The sequence below is a fragment of the Apium graveolens genome, chromosome 2 (assembly GCF_009905375.1).
Source record: "Apium graveolens cultivar Ventura chromosome 2, ASM990537v1, whole genome shotgun sequence".
Lineage (NCBI taxonomy): Eukaryota > Viridiplantae > Streptophyta > Magnoliopsida > Apiales > Apiaceae > Apium > Apium graveolens.
The window spans coordinates 235,966,701-235,985,963 of NC_133648.1; positions in this window are offsets into that span (position 1 = coordinate 235,966,701).

The following is a 19,263-nucleotide window of genomic DNA, read 5'->3' on the forward strand; positions in this document are numbered from 1 at the left end:
ATACACAATATGTTCATCATTATGTGCATCACTAGCAGGTTCAATAGGCTTAGGTGAGTCAATCACGTATTCCAGCTTCTAAATCCTGAGAACAATTCTCAAGTTTCGAAGCCAGTCAGCATAATTAGGACCAGTCAATTTGTGAGCATCTAGTATGCTCCTGAGTGATAGTGCAGAAGACATAACGTACAAAGTAAATCTGTAAATGATTAAATACATAACAACACTTAGAAAATATTCGATTTCATTTGAAAACACTATATGAATCGGGTCTTTATTCATAAGTGGCTCCCACTAGTTTTCCTAATTTATTCAACCCCCTACGTGAAAAATTAAGCATTCATAATGCTAGTGGGAATAGGGATCCTACATTCCATTACATAACCCCGGCTGTAGCACGAACCGCCATGCAATGTTCAATAGGCAGAAAACTCTTGTCAATTACATCTCATGTTATTTCCTAATCAAACTTTAGCCTCTTGAATAATTGAGTCTCGGCTGTAGCACGACAAACTCAATATTCTAAGTCAAGTCTAACCCAACATTCCGTACAGTTGAATCAGTCCCCAAAGGCCCACGGCTGTAGCACGTACCGACCTTTAGATTCTTATTCAATGTACACATCTCTATGTAATAGACAAGTATTTCTTATTTCGAAATCAAAGCCCTCGGCTGTATCACGAACCGATAATGATTCAAAAATAAGAACTACTTTTCTATCATGTTGGAAGGCTATGACCGACACAAGCCCGTTGTATCATTGGCCAATTACTACTTGATATTATTTAATTTTAGAGGGATTATATTTCGTTACAATCATAATCATATTATAAAGAGATTCTTCCTTTTAAATTAAATATTCCAAATCAATAATCAATAATCAGATGATTCCCAGATCGGGTGGAGCATTGTCAAGAGGCGTCACTTAATAACCCTTTCTTACAGATAGAGATCTGTTGTTGACAGAATCATCCTTTCTCTCATATCGAAAATTCATATTCAATTACGTGTTTCATAAACACAAGAATCTCATGATTGTATTCATAATATTATTATTAAGGTTATGAAACAATTTCACTATACTAGGTTGTCTAACAAACGCCTTATGTTTATTTAAGTTCACCTAAATCTATCATCGCATGATAAACTAAGCATATATCACATATATAAACATGAATAAACATCAAGGTAGGTATGTTACATCATCTACCACATAGAACTATGCATTATACATCTCTATGTATCACATGAAGCATTTAAAAGCAGTTAAAACAGTTAAAAACAACTTTAAAACACTTTATGGAAATATAAACAGTTCAAAACTTTTATATAAACTAAAATTGATCACTCCATTAGATCCGTCTCGGAAAAACGAATCCAACGGTATATTGCACGCCTAAAACGGAGTTACGAAACTCCCAGAAAATCAATTTTAAAATCAACAGATGGGCTGTAACGCATTCCGGTGATGCGTTACACCCCTTTTAAGCCATTAAAGGGTGTAACGCATTCCGTGAATGCGCCACAGGGTGTAACGCATTCCCGGAATGCGCGACACCCTTATTTTTTTTTCAGCAGCCGTCAACAGCTTCCTCGATCGCCGTGCAGCCGTCCTTCTCTGTCCTTTATCCGTGCATTCCACAAAGAACAGCAGACAAACAGCAGTACAAACCAGCAGATACAGCAGATGCATACATACTTATAATTCATATATATATGATTATTTAATTACGAATTTTAATTACAAGAACTTCAAAAATTCATAATAAAAAATCTATACATCCTAAAATTATAAGAAAAATACCCAGACGATGTACAACACTTGTAGAACCCAGATCAACATTCAAAATTATTCCGAGAAACGATTTCTCATCAGGCAAAATTAATCCATGATATAACTTGTAAAAATCATAATTAATTCATACGAGCACATAAAATTCTGAAATTTTTACCACAGATCTATATACATACAACCTAAGCTCTGATACCATTGTTGGATTTTAAACGCAGCGGGGGTATGGCAAAACACTTTCGCACATATAAAATCCAAATAAAAGCATATAAATCGTGAATAAAAATTCGAGGGATCGAATCTAACCTTTAAAAATAATTCGGAGACAACGATCAGAGATCCTTAGCAGTTGCTCCTCAAGTGTGAAGCACTCCACCGGTATCCACCAAGAAAACGATGTTAAGGAGGAGGAAGGAGGTGGAGAGAATTGGGTTTTCCAAACTTTTTGGGTTTTCGGGTTTCCAGGTTGGAATAAAATTAGGGTCTATAATAGTGTATTTATAGGCAAAATTTTCAGCTGAAATTTTCCCATAAATATTATTATTATTATCCCATTTATTATTCTCATTAATAATTAAAACACCTTTTAATCATTAATCCTTTTTCTAAACACTTTAGAAATAATTCTCTCTCTTGATTTAATTTCTAAAAATTAAATCCTTTAATTAATAATATTAAGAACTTTTTTTAATTAATTTATAATCAATTAAATCTCATTTAATCAATTATTAAATTTGCCAATTAATTATTTATTTCATAAATAAATAATTATTAGCCATTATTAATTAATTCTTCCACCATTAAATCATTCTCTTTTTATGGCGTGACCCTGTAGGTTCAATATTAAGCCGGTAGTAGAAATAAATAATAATAAAACTATTTTATCATTATTTATATAAATTCTCTAATTTATTAAATATGATTAATTAATTAATCACATTTATTCTACATCGTGAGTGATGCTTCTCAACATATCGCGACTATCCGGATAATATGAATTCACTGCTTAGAATACCAAGAACCTGTCAGTGAATAGTTACCGTACAATAAACTCCTTCTACCCTACAATGTCCCGATTAAATACAAGGCATGGATCTCATGTCAAGCCTATCTAATTCAATCACTTGCTTACCATTTACTATACGTAGTTCTATGCAAATTAGAAACTCCTTTCTAATTTCATTCACTCTGGCCAGAGATTCCTGAACTAGCATAAATGGATCAGCCTTGAACATTCGCTTCCTTCACTGGAAGGGGTAGATCCTTTATTGATCATACACTATCTTCGTGTACAAATTCCTATACCCAGAAGAGCCCTAATAATTGTCCCTGGAGACTAAGAACTAAACCAAAGCATAGTTCAGTGTACACAAGATGACTATGATGACCTCAAGTCTAAGGATACTTGTACAACTATCACTAAGGGAACAACTGCTGACACGTGAGTGAACTCCATCAGTTGTTCAGCTGGGCGAGTCATGTTCAGTGAACTTATTCTATAATAAGCACCTACATACTAGCTATAGTGTCAACACACAAATGTCTATGAGAACAAACATCCTTCATAATGAAGCAAGCATAGTATATACCGATCTTTGCGGATTATTAATTACCAGTTAGTAATCCTATGACCAGGAACTATTTAAGTTTAGAGTTATCATCTTTTTAGGTCTCACTATTATGATCATATCATAATCCATAAAAAGCTTTACTCTAAACTATGGTATATCTTATTTAAACACTTAAATAGATAAAGCCCGTAATAAAAACAAAACAAGTCTTTATTAATATCAATGAAATCAAAACAGATTACATCAAAGTTATTCCTAAATCCTAATACATGATTGGACTTAGGACATATTCCTTTCAAGAATGGCCGTGAGGGTGGCACTAGAGGATGAAGAGTTACCAAGGGCACAAAGGTTAATGAGGGCAGAAGGAGTGGGGCCTTCCACGGCACCAATTATACCAGTATCAGACCCTCTTCCCGAGGTTCCTGAAGACATCCATGAGGTTCCACCAATTCCTGTTCCCTCCCCTATACAGAGCCCAGCACCTACTGAGGAAATGCCACCTTTATCTCCTACACCATTGTCACCTGATACCGTGCTTGGTTATCAATTTGGATCCCCTGGGCCTGCACCACCTGCACCCCATGGACTGCTAGATGCAACCACTCAGGCTTCTCTTATCGCCGATTATTACATGACTTTGGATGGCCTGTCCGAGGCCCGTAATGTTAGGAGTGATCTGTTAGATCGACTTACTGCACCAAGGATTGAGGGCGGGGTACTTCTGGCAGGATTAGCTCATAGCATGGAAAGGATTGAGGCTACCACCCGTGTTACAGCTAGAGGCCATCTTGAGGGTCAGATTGATCCAGCTCTACTTGCAACTATCTTAGACCTCATCACCTCTGTGATGGAGCAGGTTAGGGATGTCATGCGTGCCCGCATTTCTTGATCCATGGTAGTGTGCAGAGCCAGAGCGATCAGACAAGGGTTTCATGTAGCACCGCTTTTGGAGGATTAGCCTAAGTTATGAATGATTAGTTTTAATGATGAGATGATTATCTATGGTAGTACTTTTGGGATATAAGCGATCAGATCAAATGATGTAATTCTTTTTAATGAGTTCAGTAGTTGTACCCTCGAACAAATGGTTATGTATATATTCATTAATTTCAGTTCAGATCAGTTGTTTGTGATAAGTTCATATTGTTAATTGCACTATTAACACTTAAGAGAGTGTCATGAAGTTTATAGAACTTGAGAATTCATAATTTGCAATCATGCAAGGACAGGACGAGGGAAAGACTTAAGCAAAGTAAGTAAAATAAATATCCAGTGATTCTTAAAATTTTTCCGAGCATTATGCCCTCATGAGGAATAAGATTAGGGGAAAACCTTGAATGTGATAATTAGGGAGGTCGTAATTAAGATATAAGGAACCCAGAATATAATAAAGTGGAAAATGAAGATTTTAAATTAAAGATGACCCCAATAATGGGGAGTGGGAAGAAATATTTAGACTGAGAAAACAGAAGTCGAGCAAGATAGGAAGAACCAAAATGGTACTCCTATTGGGCAATCCATGGACCTGCCTAAAACAAAACTTATACTTTTACCCTAACCACCACCTTGAGGAAATAATGTGGTGTGAAATTCTTCAGGACCTTTAAGTCGCTAAGCTCTCAGAGTTCCAAGGGAATAGCTGACCCAGCCGAGGCAAGAGCCTGGCTAAAGGAAATATAGGAATCATTTGAGATTCTAAATGATTGACGAATCAGAAAATAGTGTTTTTGTCACTTACCCTCCTAAGAGAGAGACCACCCATTGGTGAAAGACCAAGAAAGGCACAGAGCAAGAGGTTATGATAAACTGATTACAGTTCAGTCAATTGTTTTCTAGAAAGTACTTCCCAAGGTTATGGAGATAGTGTAAAAGCTTTAGAGCCAGAACAAGGCGGACGAGTATGATGAATTATGAATCTAAGTTGTAAAAGTTGTCAAGATTCGTTCTGAGGACACGAATCCAGAATGACGGGATGTTTGAAATCAATGCTTATGTTGTGTTAGTTCAGGAAATAATGATAAGAGAAAGGAAAATAAAAAGAAACTGAAGTGGAAATGAATATAAAGGCAATAGAGTTTGAGGAATAATAAGGAATTTGGGTATGAGGAAACCCTAAAGACTCGTAGCAATAGAAATAGAAAAGTAAGTAATCGTCAGGATGAGGGTGATTCACCATGAGTTAAATTGATGGTTGAAGGCATAAGAGATACATATATGTTGTACCCCCTTCAAGTTGGAAGGATTCGGGAAACCTTAAGATAGTTCGAAGGATAAATAATGAGACGCGGATAGACCGAGGAGACAAGAAAGTAAGAAATTAGGAAAATTGGATGAAGGAAGTGACCTTCAAGAATGTGGAGTGTGAGACCGGTGGCTTGATACCCAGGAAGATGCCAGGAATGAGAGATATCCCAACATTGAGATGACTGTTGAGATAGACAGCAAAAGTAAATACGGAATTATTAAGAAGAAGTTCACGTTGAACATGACCAATATCTTCCAGAACATCCTTGTTATCATTACCGAATCAGGCAAGAAAAGTGGATAACCGTTATTGTCTTTTGGAGGCCATAATGATTGACCTCATTTTGGATAAGGATATTATTATGAAATTAGGCAAATACTATCGAGGTGGGAATGATTGAATAAAGACACCCTCATCATGGATATATGACTTGATTTATCCATGGAAGGATGCATGTACCTTTTTAAAGGTGGAATTAAGGATAGAACATCGGTAACTTAAAACGAATCCTAGGGGAATGTATAAAGGTTGGAATTTCACCCTTAATAGGGATAGTATGAGTTTTTACAGTATGAATTGGAAAGGATTAAGGTAACAACAATCTTTAAGGATCAGTGGAGAAATTTTTCAAAAGTATATAGATAATGGTTCTAGTATTAGTAAATGGTATTTTGATATGCCCTGTATCTAGGGAATATAGGAGGAACAATTCAAGGATAACCTTAGAGGTCTTATGTAATAACCCCAATTTTTGGAAAATTTTGAAACCCTTATGAATAGTGTTTTTGCTGAATGAGAAAACTTTTCATGCCACGCTATGTAGGGGTTCTGTTATTGATCTTATGGGATATTATTAGTACTCTATGAAGTATATAAGTGTATGTAAAGATCGTCAGAATCCAATTCCGAACACTTTGGTTTTTCCCGGAAATCCACAATATACGGAGAGAATTAAGTATAAGGTAACAGGATAAAAAGGATTTAAATTAAAGGATTATAAAAGAGGATCATAGAAGGAATATAATATATTGAGAAAGGTTAAGGGAACCTAAGTAATAAGATCCCGGGTATGATCCTTCAAACGATAAAACGAGAACGAAAGTTAAGCGAACCGTACAACAGATCAGCGGTCATTAGGCAAACGATTAGGGAGTTAATCAAAGGGATTAAGGGGAGTGATGTCATCCAACCAATAGAAAGGAGACAAGGAAGGGAGGATGACATCATAGGGGTGACATAAGCATGACATGGAAGGAAGGGGGTGTGGTTGATTTAGGACCACACAAATGCAAGGACAAGGTGGTAATTTGCTAAATGGAAAACAAAAACAAGCCAACCAACTAGCAATTCATTTCATCAAAATCAAAAAAATCAACCAAGGCATTGTCTTCACTTTGCTCTCGGCTTTCTTGCATTTTCAAAGCTAAAAAATTTCCAAAATCAAGATCCAAGCATCCTTAATTGGTAAGAAAATTCCCTAACCTTCTTTATGCTTAGTAATGGCTATGTCATAAGTTTAAGCCACAAATTCTTTCTCTAGCTTCTTGATTTAATCATTGGAGAAGACAATGAATAGTGTTTTCAAGTTTTAACTTGAGTTTTTTTTTTCTTGTTTTCTTGAAGATCCAAGCTTTCTTAAGACTACTCCAAGCTTATTAAGGCTTCCTAGCTTCACCCACCAATCCAAGGAAGGTATGCCACTTTCAAACCCTAGGTTCATATATATTATAAAGTGATTTTGATGAGTAAGATGTTATGGTATCTTGTTGTTATGTTTAGAGTTGAGATTTGGAATGGTGGTGAAATGAAATGATAATTTAGTGGTTTTGATTTAAAGAAACTTAAAGCATGATTAAAGTTAGGTTAAGCATATGTATGAATGAGTAATATTGAATTGTTTGGGATTGTTATGATGTGGTAAGGATAGGTGTTTGATGTGTGTGGATTTGAGGATGGTTTGTGATGATTGTGGGTAGTTTTAAAAATGGGAAATCGCGTAAACATAGCCGTCGTAACGTCCGATTTTCTTTGGACTGTTTTTGTGCATAGCATTAGGACCCGAGAACCCCCTGCTAAATTGTGACCACTGCCATGTTTAGATAGCTCATGTTACGAGCTTCGTTTTGATATGTAGTTCGTTCGATTCCGATTTACGGTTTAGGAGAAACGACCGTTTCAAGTAACGGCGTTTCGCGAACGAAACTTTTTCCCTCGCCTTATTTTGGAATGTAGGTTAAAGACCAAAAAGGGTTAATTAATGTATGAAACATTTATGGTAAGTGTGTTAGGCAGTTGGTAAGTCATTCGCGAAGGAATCGCGTTAAAACTCGTAAAGGTCAAGTTATTAAAAATGGTGGAGCCGAGGGTACCCGAGTGACTTAAGCGAATCGGTGAGCGTAAAACTAGCATTAGAGTCTAAGTTAGTTAAAGCATAGACTTACAAGTGATTTTGGTTTAATTCCAACTTACTTGTTGTTTATAGGTTGCCAGACTCGTCCCGAGCCTTTCTCACCCCCCAAGTCGCTCAGGCAAGTATTCTATCCGATACACTGTTGTTGTGATGTAAATGTATGTATATGCATTATCTTGTGATATTGCATGATTGTTATTTAGCAAATGTTGCGATATATTGTAGCATGTGATATGGTATATATGCATGCCTGTTTTATATTCTTGAGATGTATATCTGTTGGTTTATTTGATAATACCTATGCTAGAGGATAGTTGTATCTTGCATATACCCTTAGTATAGGGACCCAAGGGTGAAAATATTTTCTAAAACCGGGAGTCGAGGATCCCGAGTAGATTTAATATGGATATGGATATATATATATATATATATATTTATATATATATATGGATATAGTTTTCCAAACTATAAATCGAATAAGGTTTATTCGATAGCTTTAAACTTCATTTTATTATTGAATATTATTTGAATATTCATTTGAGGATGTATGACTCCTTTATTTTATTTAATGAATATTATTTATAACATTCATTCGAGGTATTATGACTCAGCTTATTTTATTTATTGAATATTATTTGAATATTCATTTGAGGATCTATGACTCCGATTAATTGCTGAAATATATTCTTTATTTTATTAAAGAATAAGGTGTCGATAATCAAACTTATTTTTGATTATTCAAATAAAGATATTACTTTCGTATAAGTATATCTTTGATTATTTGCTATTCATTTCAAGTATAAGTTTTAATACTTCTACTTCAATTATTTTATAAAGATTATTTTTATGGGAATATTATTTAAATAATAATATTCAGACATTTTCTAAATATTCGGGGGACTGATTTACTTCATTAAATCAGTTTTACTCCAAACACTCTTTAAAGTGTTTTCGAGTCTTTAAAATGATTTTCAAAAGTTAGAGCGGATCCCAAAACTATTTTTATATTTAAAATCTTCCTTTTAAAAAGGAGATTTAAATACTCGCTCAAAACATGGGGGATCCGGCTCGGTGGTGTGTTTTATATTCGCAACAAGGTTGCTGTCTTGGTAAAAGAGTTTTTGATTACTTACCCAATATTCGGGAAGTAAAATTCTTGGAACAAGTTAATCCATTAACAGGCATCGCCTGGGAAATATCGGTGAGTTTTCCTTTCCAACTAGATACGACTTCTTGGTGGAGCCGTATCAACAAGTTTCTACTTGGGGAAAGGGGGAAACGAGCTTTACGTTTCAGAGTCATGGATTTCATCTGAACTAGGAGTGGCGTAAGTGGTCGAGTAGCGCCGGCCCAGCCTTATTATATTGGCCCAAATGGCCTGGAAGTTCCGCTAAGGCGGTCCATTCCTTAGGAGTTCAGTGTTCGGTTGACAAGTAAATCCGACAGGTTCTCCTCTACATGTAGAAAATGGTGGGGTTGTACTACTACGACTGATCATCGTAAGTGGTCTTCCTGGCGCGGTAAACTCCCGTAATGAGTTCATCATCCATTTGGATAATTCTGCAACACTACCCGTAGCATTTCGATCGAAAGGCTACTAATGGGTGGTTGCCGAAGCATTGACAGGGTCAAACATTTTTATTGGTGTATCCATTGAATGAAGTATCTCGTAACTTCATTTCTTTTCAAAATGTTTCAAAGATCAAATATTTTCAAGTTTATTTGTGGTCTCATCTATGGGATGACCTCGTGAATTTTATTATACTTTGAACGGTGATAGTTCAAGTAGATTTATAAATGATATAAGTGTGGGGAAGTATTGGTAACTTCATTCCTTGTTTTTACTTATATCTAGTAAGTAATTATCTTACACACGATAAAGATTTTAGTAAGTATCCATTTAGATACTTGTGTTATTGTTATCACTACATATTATCTTGCGAGCTGTAAGGCTCACTCTTGCTTTATTTCTTCATCACACAACAACAGTTAGGAGAGATGGCCAGACTCCAGCAGACCCAGCGCAAGCGCGTGGGAAGCGTCCCGCGTCTTCCCGCTGATATTGTAGCTGCTATAGCTGCAGAGGTAGATCCATTGTAGTTTAGACCATCTACTCTTGAGAATCCAATTATGTATAATTATAACTTGTGGCAGATAATGGCAATTAACTGTAAATTATCAAGTAATCATTTTGGGTTGTAATAATTTTAAATTGTGGATTCAAAGACTTGTACTTATTTCAATTTCATCTCTGAGACTATAACGAGTTGTGGTGTGTGTTAGTGTGGGGTCACAGCATGAGGGTATTTATTATTAATTAAGTAAAGTGATATTGTGGAAAGAAAGACCGTGACAACCCGGATTCCCGACCCCGGATCTGGGGGTGTTACAGAAATGGTATCAGAGCTAAGCGTTATAAACCTCAGAGATGATGGGACGTTAAGATAATAAGTTCACTAAGATAATAAGAACTCTTGCCAAGTTCATAGTCGGACTACCTAACGTAGTACTGACAGTTAAAACCCTTATGGGAACCCTTATAAATATCGTGATAGGAGCGTAGTTCGTTATCGTATATGGTAGCGGGGCTCCGAACCCTGAGGTTGAGGAGCAACAACACGATGATGTTTTATTACTAATTGGAGATCGGATTGTGGATCCGATAGAGTGTCCTAATGCAGGACCGGATGATGTTGATATTGAGGATGTAGCGGTTGAGGATGTTGTCCTAGAAGGGATAGTTGTTGAGGAGGATCCCATGGAGGATCCTGACAAGATTGGATAAAGGACCACTGATAACCATGGTTAGGTCGACTACCAGAGGTAGGATGGGCCGGTCACTACCAGAGGTTCGTTCAAGTTTGTAAAGATAGTAGCCCCTTTAACGCGGCTTACTCGTAAGATTGAGAAGTTCGAATGGACAGAGAAATGCGAGAACAACTTTTAAGAACCGAAGCAAAGGTTGGTGACGTTCCCTATGTTGGCGTTGCCGGATGGAAAATGAGATTTTGTGATTTGTAAGTGACGCTTCGCATAAGGAATTAGGGTGCTTCTTATATAGCACAGCAAGATAATCGCGTCTGCGTCAAGACAATTAAGGGAATTTAAAATTCGATATCCCCACCCATGAGCTTGGGCTCGTGGCAATAGTTTTGCCCTAAAGATTGGAGGCACTACTTGTATAGAGAGAAGTGTGAGATTCACAAACCATAGGAGCTCTAGTACATTCTTACGTAGAAAGAGCTCAACATATGCCAGAGGAGGCAGTTAGAGCTAATCAAGAATAATGATTGGGAGATTCTTTATCATTCGGGGAAAGCCAATGTGGTGGCTGATGCCCTTAGTAAAAAGGAGAGACTCAAGATGATAATGTCTTTGGGAGAGTTTATAAGAGATTTTGGAAATAGTAGTGAAGGTAACCGGAGCCGGTACCGAAAAGCTGTTTGAGATTGCAATAGAGACCGAATTATTGGAACAGAGCATACGGTGCCAGAGAAAGATGATAAGGGAATAATGAGGTATTCCTATAGAATTTGGGTTCCGAAAGTTCAAGAGCGTAAGGATGAGAACTTAGATGAGAGCCATAGTTTGAGGAATAAGATTTAGAGCAAACCCTGAACGTGATAGTCAGGGAGGTCGCCATCAAGATAGAAGGAACCCATGACATAATGGAGTGTAAAATGAGGATTTTAAATTAAAAGATGACCCCAATTATGGGGAGTAGGATGAAACATTTCATACTAAGGAAACAGAAAGTCGAGTAAGGAAAGGAGACCCGAGACGGTACTCCTATACGGCAATTCATGGACCTGTCTAGACAGAACTTAGACTGTTATCCCCAACCACCACCTTGAGGAAACAATGCGATAGGAAATTCTTTTGGGACATTTAAGTCTCTAAGCTCTCAGAGTTCCAAGGAACAGGTTGACCTAGTCGAGGCAAGGGCCTGGCTAAAGGAAATAGAGGAATCATTTGAGATTCTGAATGATTGACGAACCACAAAAGACTGTTTTTGTCACTTACCCTCCTAAGAGAGAGACCACCCGCTGGTAAAAGACCAAGAAAGGCACGGAGCCAGAGGTTAGAATAAACTGATCTAAGTTCAGTCAATTGTTTTCGGGAAAGTAATTCCCAAAGATAAGGAGATAGTGTAAAAGCTTTGGAGCTAGAACAAAAGTGGATGAGTAGGATAAATTATGAATCTAAGTTGTAAAAGTTGTCAAGATTCGTTCTGAGGACACGAATCCAGAATGACGGGATGTTTGGAATCGATGCTTATGTTGTGATGGTTCGTGAAATAATGATAAGAGAAAGGGAAATAAAAAGGAACTGAAGTGGAAAGGGATATAAAGGCAAAAGAGTTTGAGGTATGATAAGGGAGTCGGGTATGAGGAAACCCTAAAGACTCATAGCAATAGAAATAGAAAAGTATGTAATCGTCAGGATGATGGTGATCCACCATGAGTTAAAATTGATGGTTGAAGGCATAAGAGATACATATATTGTACCCCCTTTAAGTTGGGAGGATTCGAGGAAACCTTGAGATAATTCGAAGGATAAATAATGAGACGCGGATAGACTAAGGAGACAAGAAAGTAAGAAATTAAGAAAATTGGATGAAGGAAGTGACCTTCAAGAAGGTGAAGTGTAAGACCGGTGGCATAATACCCAGAAAAGGGAGACGCCAGATATGAAAGATATCCCAACATTGAGGTGACTGTTGAGATAAACAACAAAAGTAAATAAGGAATTATTAAGAAGAAGTTCACGTTGAACACGACCAATATCTTCCAGAACATCCATGTTATCGTTACCAGATTAGGCAAGAAAAGCGGATAACCGTTGTTATCTTTTGGAGGCCATTTTGATTAACCTCATTTTGTATACAGATGTTATTGTGAAATTAGGCATTTACTATCGAGGTGGGAATGATTGAATAAGATACCCATATCAGGGATATATGACTTTATTTATCCAAGGAAGGATGCTTGTACCTTTTTAAAGGTGGAATTAAGGATAGAACATCGGTAACTTAAAATGAATCCTAGGGGAATGCATAAAGGTTGGAATTTCACCCTTAATAGGGATAGTGTGAGTTTTGACAGTATGAATTGGAAAGGATTAAGGTAATAATAACCTTTAAGGATCAGTGGAGAAATTCTTCAGAAGTAAATAAACAATGGTTCTACTAATAGTAAATGGTATTTTGATATGCCCTGTATCTAGGGAATACAGGAGGAACGATCCAAGGATAACCTTAGAGGTTTTACGAGGAGAAAGGTAATATTCAAAATTCTCAAGAATAGAAATGTTGATAAAAGAAATATGACGTAATTATGATGTTGCCAAGTGGGGCACATGTTAAACCACGAGAAAGTATGGATCGAACCAGTAAAGGTTGAAATTATTCAGGGTAATTAGGACTTAAGATAAAAGATGTTCTAATTATGATTGAGAGTCAGTCATGACAGTGATTAACCTCTAAAGACTGAGGCAATAACTTATGGAAAAAAATGGTGATTTTTTTTTACTCATCAGATTTTAAGGAAAGCATTTTCACATAAGCTGTGATTGAAATAAGGTAAAAAAAAAAAAAAAAAAAAAAAAAAAAAAAAAAAAATTTATTTGGAGATGGTTAAAGTGACATTGACTGTAAGGAAATTTTACTATCAGGAAAGGCCAAAGAGGTGGCCGACACTTTAAAGGTAAGAGGATAATTATAGGCGCTTGTGCCAAAAGAATACAGTGATGATGGTTAAAACTGTGAAGGTTGTATTATGGTTTGGAAGATTGACATTCCTTCTGATGACTGTGCAATACCCAACCTTAATAGTAGTTAGTAAAGGTTTAATTCGTGTAATCGCCATGAGCGGGCTATCTATCTCAGAAGATACTATCTTGAGATAAGCCGGGACCATAGTTCAAAAAGGACTAAACAAACCTTTGAGTTAAGTCTTCTATTGAAGGCATATGATTAAGAATGGTATTAACCTGCTATCTTTGCTTTGAGCGAAACTCTTCTGCAAATTTTATCTGCTTCATGTCATGAAAGTACGTCAGAGTTTGGAGTGTTCTTCATGAATTGTGATTGGTGGTTATGTTAACTCCTTAGGAGAATTAGATACGAGATGTATGGACTCCGTATGGTTAGTTATTAAGACTTCATGGAAAATGAATGACTACAGTAGGTCAGTGGTGGACCATAGTAAGGCAGTAATGATTCTGCGATTAATGAGCTGATTACAACCGTGAGAGTTGTATTGGAATGGGTGTTGAGATTGAGTACCACTAATCGGGTAGTGGTAGTGTATAAGTTATCATTGATAGACTAATTAAGTAGAGTATCTACCTAGTGAATTATTATTCTTTCTTATCAATAGAGAGTCGTATTATTATACGAGGAAGGTTGCGGTGCAAGCATAGAATTCTAGTAACGATGATGTCTAGAATGAGATCCCAGGTTCGATTTTCGATGTCGAGGGAGTTTCAAAGGTAATTGTGTATAAGCTCGAGGAGGGGCATGGGTCCATAGAATGATGGACGGGATAGCGAAAATATTTAGGCACGTGAAATACGATGCTATAATACTTGATGTTGATATAAATACATATATGTTTTGTTCTTCTATGACAAACCTCTATAGTTCAGAGGTAGGTTCCAAGCCAGATATTTTGTGGCAGTATATTTATTTTTTTTTTCATATATACAATTCTCTTCAGTTCGTTCTTTTCTCTTCTTTTCATTTCATGTAAGCTGAGAAGAACAACCCTTCCAGAAGGGGAGGTATTGCCGAATGACTATCTATCTTTGTGATAGAAGCCTAGTAGGATACCACATGTTGTTTAATTGCTTGTCAAGTACTAAAGGCTGGCCACCTTCTGTACTAACTATGCAATATAACAAGTGTTCATGATCATAGTGATCTCTCAACAAATTCCTTTACTTCTATTTGATTGATCAAATTTTGGAAAATAGAAACAACTGAAAAAGGAGTAATAAAGTGGTGGTAGTATGCGGAATGGGAACACATTCGTGATACTAAGGTTGACGTGGTTATTAAAAGGTTATAGAACGCTAACGAGCAAAAGTATAACCCGTATAATATTAGGAACGGAAGGTAGTAGTGATTACGAACTGGAAAAGAATGGGTATTGAGAAGCAAGAGCTCTAATGATTGGAAGCTATGATGAGAGTCTGTGCAATAGACTTGAAAGAATTTGGAATGATCACTTAATTCGGATTGAGTTATCTTACGACAATAGATCATATGTCATTATCGAGATGTCGCCTTATGAGATCCTTGAGGGAAGACAATGTCGATCTCCCTTATGTTAGGATGAAGTTGTAGAGCGCAAGATGCTCGGACCCGCAGTAGTCCAAAGGACCAAGGATATGATAGATCTAATCAGAGGACGGCTGGTAGTAGCCCAAGATGGACATGATAAGTATGTTGATTTGACACGGAAGGATAAAGAGTATGAAATAGGGGACCTAGTAATGTTATAGGTATCCCTTGGAAAGGATTGATGAGGTTCGGAAAGAAAGGAAAGCTAAGTCTATAATTTGTTGGACCCTTGGATATATTAAGACGTTTGGGAAGTTAGCATATGAGCTAGCCCTACCCCCGAACCTGTAGCAAGTTCATAACGTGTTCCACGTATTAATGTTAAGGAAGTGTAATTCAGATGCCAGACAAATAGAGGCATATGAGCGCATAGATATGTAACCCGACGTAACCTATATGGAGCAACCAGGAAGGGTTATAGGGTAAAAAGGGAACAAGTGCTTTGGAGAAGGGTTATCAAACTAGTCAGAGTTTGATGGTAGAACCACAATGTGGAAAATTGACTCGGGAGTTAGAAAGTGTAATGCTAAGAAAGTATCCCCATTTGTTTTCTATCTGATTCCGGGACGGAATCCTTTTAAGGAGGGGAGACTGTAATAACCCCAATTTTTGGAAAATTTTGAAACCCTTATGAATAGTGTTTTTGCTGAATGAGAAAACTTTTCATGCCACGCTATGTAGGGGTTCTGTTATTGATCTTATGGGATATTATTAGTACTCTATGAAGTATATAAGTGTATGTAAAGATCGTCAGAATCCAATTCCAAACACTTTGGTTTTTCCCGGAAATCCACAATATACGGAGAGAATTAAGTATAAGGTAACAGGATAAAAAGGATTTAAATTAAAGGATTATAAAAGAGGATCATAGAAGGAATATAATATATTGAGAAAGGTTAAGGGAACCTAAGTAATAAGATCCCGGGTATGATCCTTCAAACGATAAAACGAGAACGAAAGTTAAGCGAACCGTACAACAGATCAGCGGTCATTAGGCAAACGATTAGGGAGTTAATCAAAGGGATTAAGGGGAGTGATGTCATCCAACCAATAGAAAGGAGACAAGGAAGGGAGGATGACATCATAGGGGTGACATAAGCATGACATGGAAGGAAGGGGGTGTGGTTGATTTAGGACCACACAAATGCAAGGACAAGGTGGTAATTTGCTAAATGGAAAACAAAAACAAGCCAACCAACTAGCAATTCATTTCATCAAAATCAAAAAAATCAACCAAGGCATTGTCTTCACTTTGCTCTCGGCTTTCTTGCATTTTCAAAGCTAAAAAATTTCCAAAATCAAGATCCAAGCATCCTTAATTGGTAAGAAAATTCCCTAACCTTCTTTATGCTTAGTAATGGCTATGTCATAAGTTTAAGCCACAAATTCTTTCTCTAGCTTCTTGATTTAATCATTGGAGAAGACAATGAATAGTGTTTTCAAGTTTTAACTTGAGTTTTTTTTTTCTTGTTTTCTTGAAGATCCAAGCTTTCTTAAGACTACTCCAAGCTTATTAAGGCTTCCTAGCTTCACCCACCAATCCAAGGAAGGTATGCCACTTTCAAACCCTAGGTTCATATATATTATAAAGTGATTTTGATGAGTAAGATGTTATGGTATCTTGTTGTTATGTTTAGAGTTGAGATTTGGAATGGTGGTGAAATGAAATGATAATTTAGTGGTTTTGATTTAAAGAAACTTAAAGCATGATTAAAGTTAGGTTAAGCATATGTATGAATGAGTAATATTGAATTGTTTGGGATTGTTATGATGTGGTAAGGATAGGTGTTTGATGTGTGTGGATTTGAGGATGGTTTGTGATGATTGTGGGTAGTTTTAAAAATGGGAAATCGCGTAAACATAGCCGTCGTAACGTCCGATTTTCTTTGGACTGTTTTTGTGCATAGCATTAGGACCCGAGAACCCCCTGCTAAATTGTGACCACTGCCATGTTTAGATAGCTCATGTTACGAGCTTCGTTTTGATATGTAGTTCGTTCGATTCCGATTTACGGTTTAGGAGAAACGACCGTTTCAAGTAACGGCGTTTCGCGAACGAAACTTTTTCCCTCGCCTTATTTTGGAATGTAGGTTAAAGACCAAAAAGGGTTAATTAATGTATGAAACATTTATGGTAAGTGTGTTAGGCAGTTGGTAAGTCATTCGCGAAGGAATCGCGTTAAAACTCGTAAAGGTCAAGTTATTAAAAATGGTGGAGCCGAGGGTACCCGAGTGACTTAAGCGAATCGGTGAGCGTAAAACTAGCATTAGAGTCTAAGTTAGTTAAAGCATAGACTTACAAGTGATTTTGGTTTAATTCCAACTTACTTGTTGTTTATAGGTTGCCAGACTCGTCCCGAGCCTTTCTCACCCCCCAAGTCGCTCAGGCAAGTATTCTATCCGATACACTGTTGTTGTGATGTAAATGTATGTATATGCATTATCTTGTGATATTGCATGATTGTTATTTAGCAAATGTTGCGATATATTGTAGCATGTGATATGGTATATATGCATGCCTGTTTTATATTCTTGAGATGTATATCTGTTGGTTTATTTGATAATACCTATGCTAGAGGATAGTTGTATCTTGCATATACCCTTAGTATAGGGACCCAAGGGTGAAAATATTTTCTAAAACCGGGAGTCGAGGATCCCGAGTAGATTTAATATGGATATGGATATATATATATATATATATTTATATATATATATGGATATAGTTTTCCAAACTATAAATCGAATAAGGTTTATTCGATAGCTTTAAACTTCATTTTATTATTGAATATTATTTGAATATTCATTTGAGGATGTATGACTCCTTTATTTTATTTAATGAATATTATTTATAACATTCATTCGAGGTATTATGACTCAGCTTATTTTATTTATTGAATATTATTTGAATATTCATTTGAGGATCTATGACTCCGATTAATTGCTGAAATATATTCTTTATTTTATTAAAGAATAAGGTGTCGATAATCAAACTTATTTTTGATTATTCAAATAAAGATATTACTTTCGTATAAGTATATCTTTGATTATTTGCTATTCATTTCAAGTATAAGTTTTAATACTTCTACTTCAATTATTTTATAAAGATTATTTTTATGGGAATATTATTTAAATAATAATATTCAGACATTTTCTAAATATTCGGGGGACTGATTTACTTCATTAAATCAGTTTTACTCCAAACACTCTTTAAAGTGTTTTCGAGTCTTTAAAATGATTTTCAAAAGTTAGAGCGGATCCCAAAACTATTTTTATATTTAAAATCTTCCTTTTAAAAAGGAGATTTAAATACTCGCTCAAAACATGGGGGATCCGGCTCGGTGGTGTGTTTTATATTCGCAACAAGGTTGCTGTCTTGGTAAAAGAGTTTTTGATTACTTACCCAATATTCGGGAAGTAAAATTCTTGGAACAAGTTAATCCATTAACAGGCATCGCCTGGGAAATATCGGTGAGTTTTCCTTTCCAACTAGATACGACTTCTTGGTGGAGCCGTATCAACAAGTTTCTACTTGGGGAAAGGGGGAAACGAGCTTTACGTTTCAGAGTCATGGATTTCATCTGAACTAGGAGTGGCGTAAGTGGTCGAGTAGCGCCGGCCCAGCCTTATTATATTGGCCCAAATGGCCTGGAAGTTCCGCTAAGGCGGTCCATTCCTTAGGAGTTCAGTGTTCGGTTGACAAGTAAATCCGACAGGTTCTCCTCTACATGTAGAAAATGGTGGGGTTGTACTACTACGACTGATCATCGTAAGTGGTCTTCCTGGCGCGGTAAACTCCCGTAATGAGTTCATCATCCATTTGGATAATTCTGCAACACTACCCGTAGCATTTCGATCGAAAGGCTACTAATGGGTGGTTGCCGAAGCATTGACAGGGTCA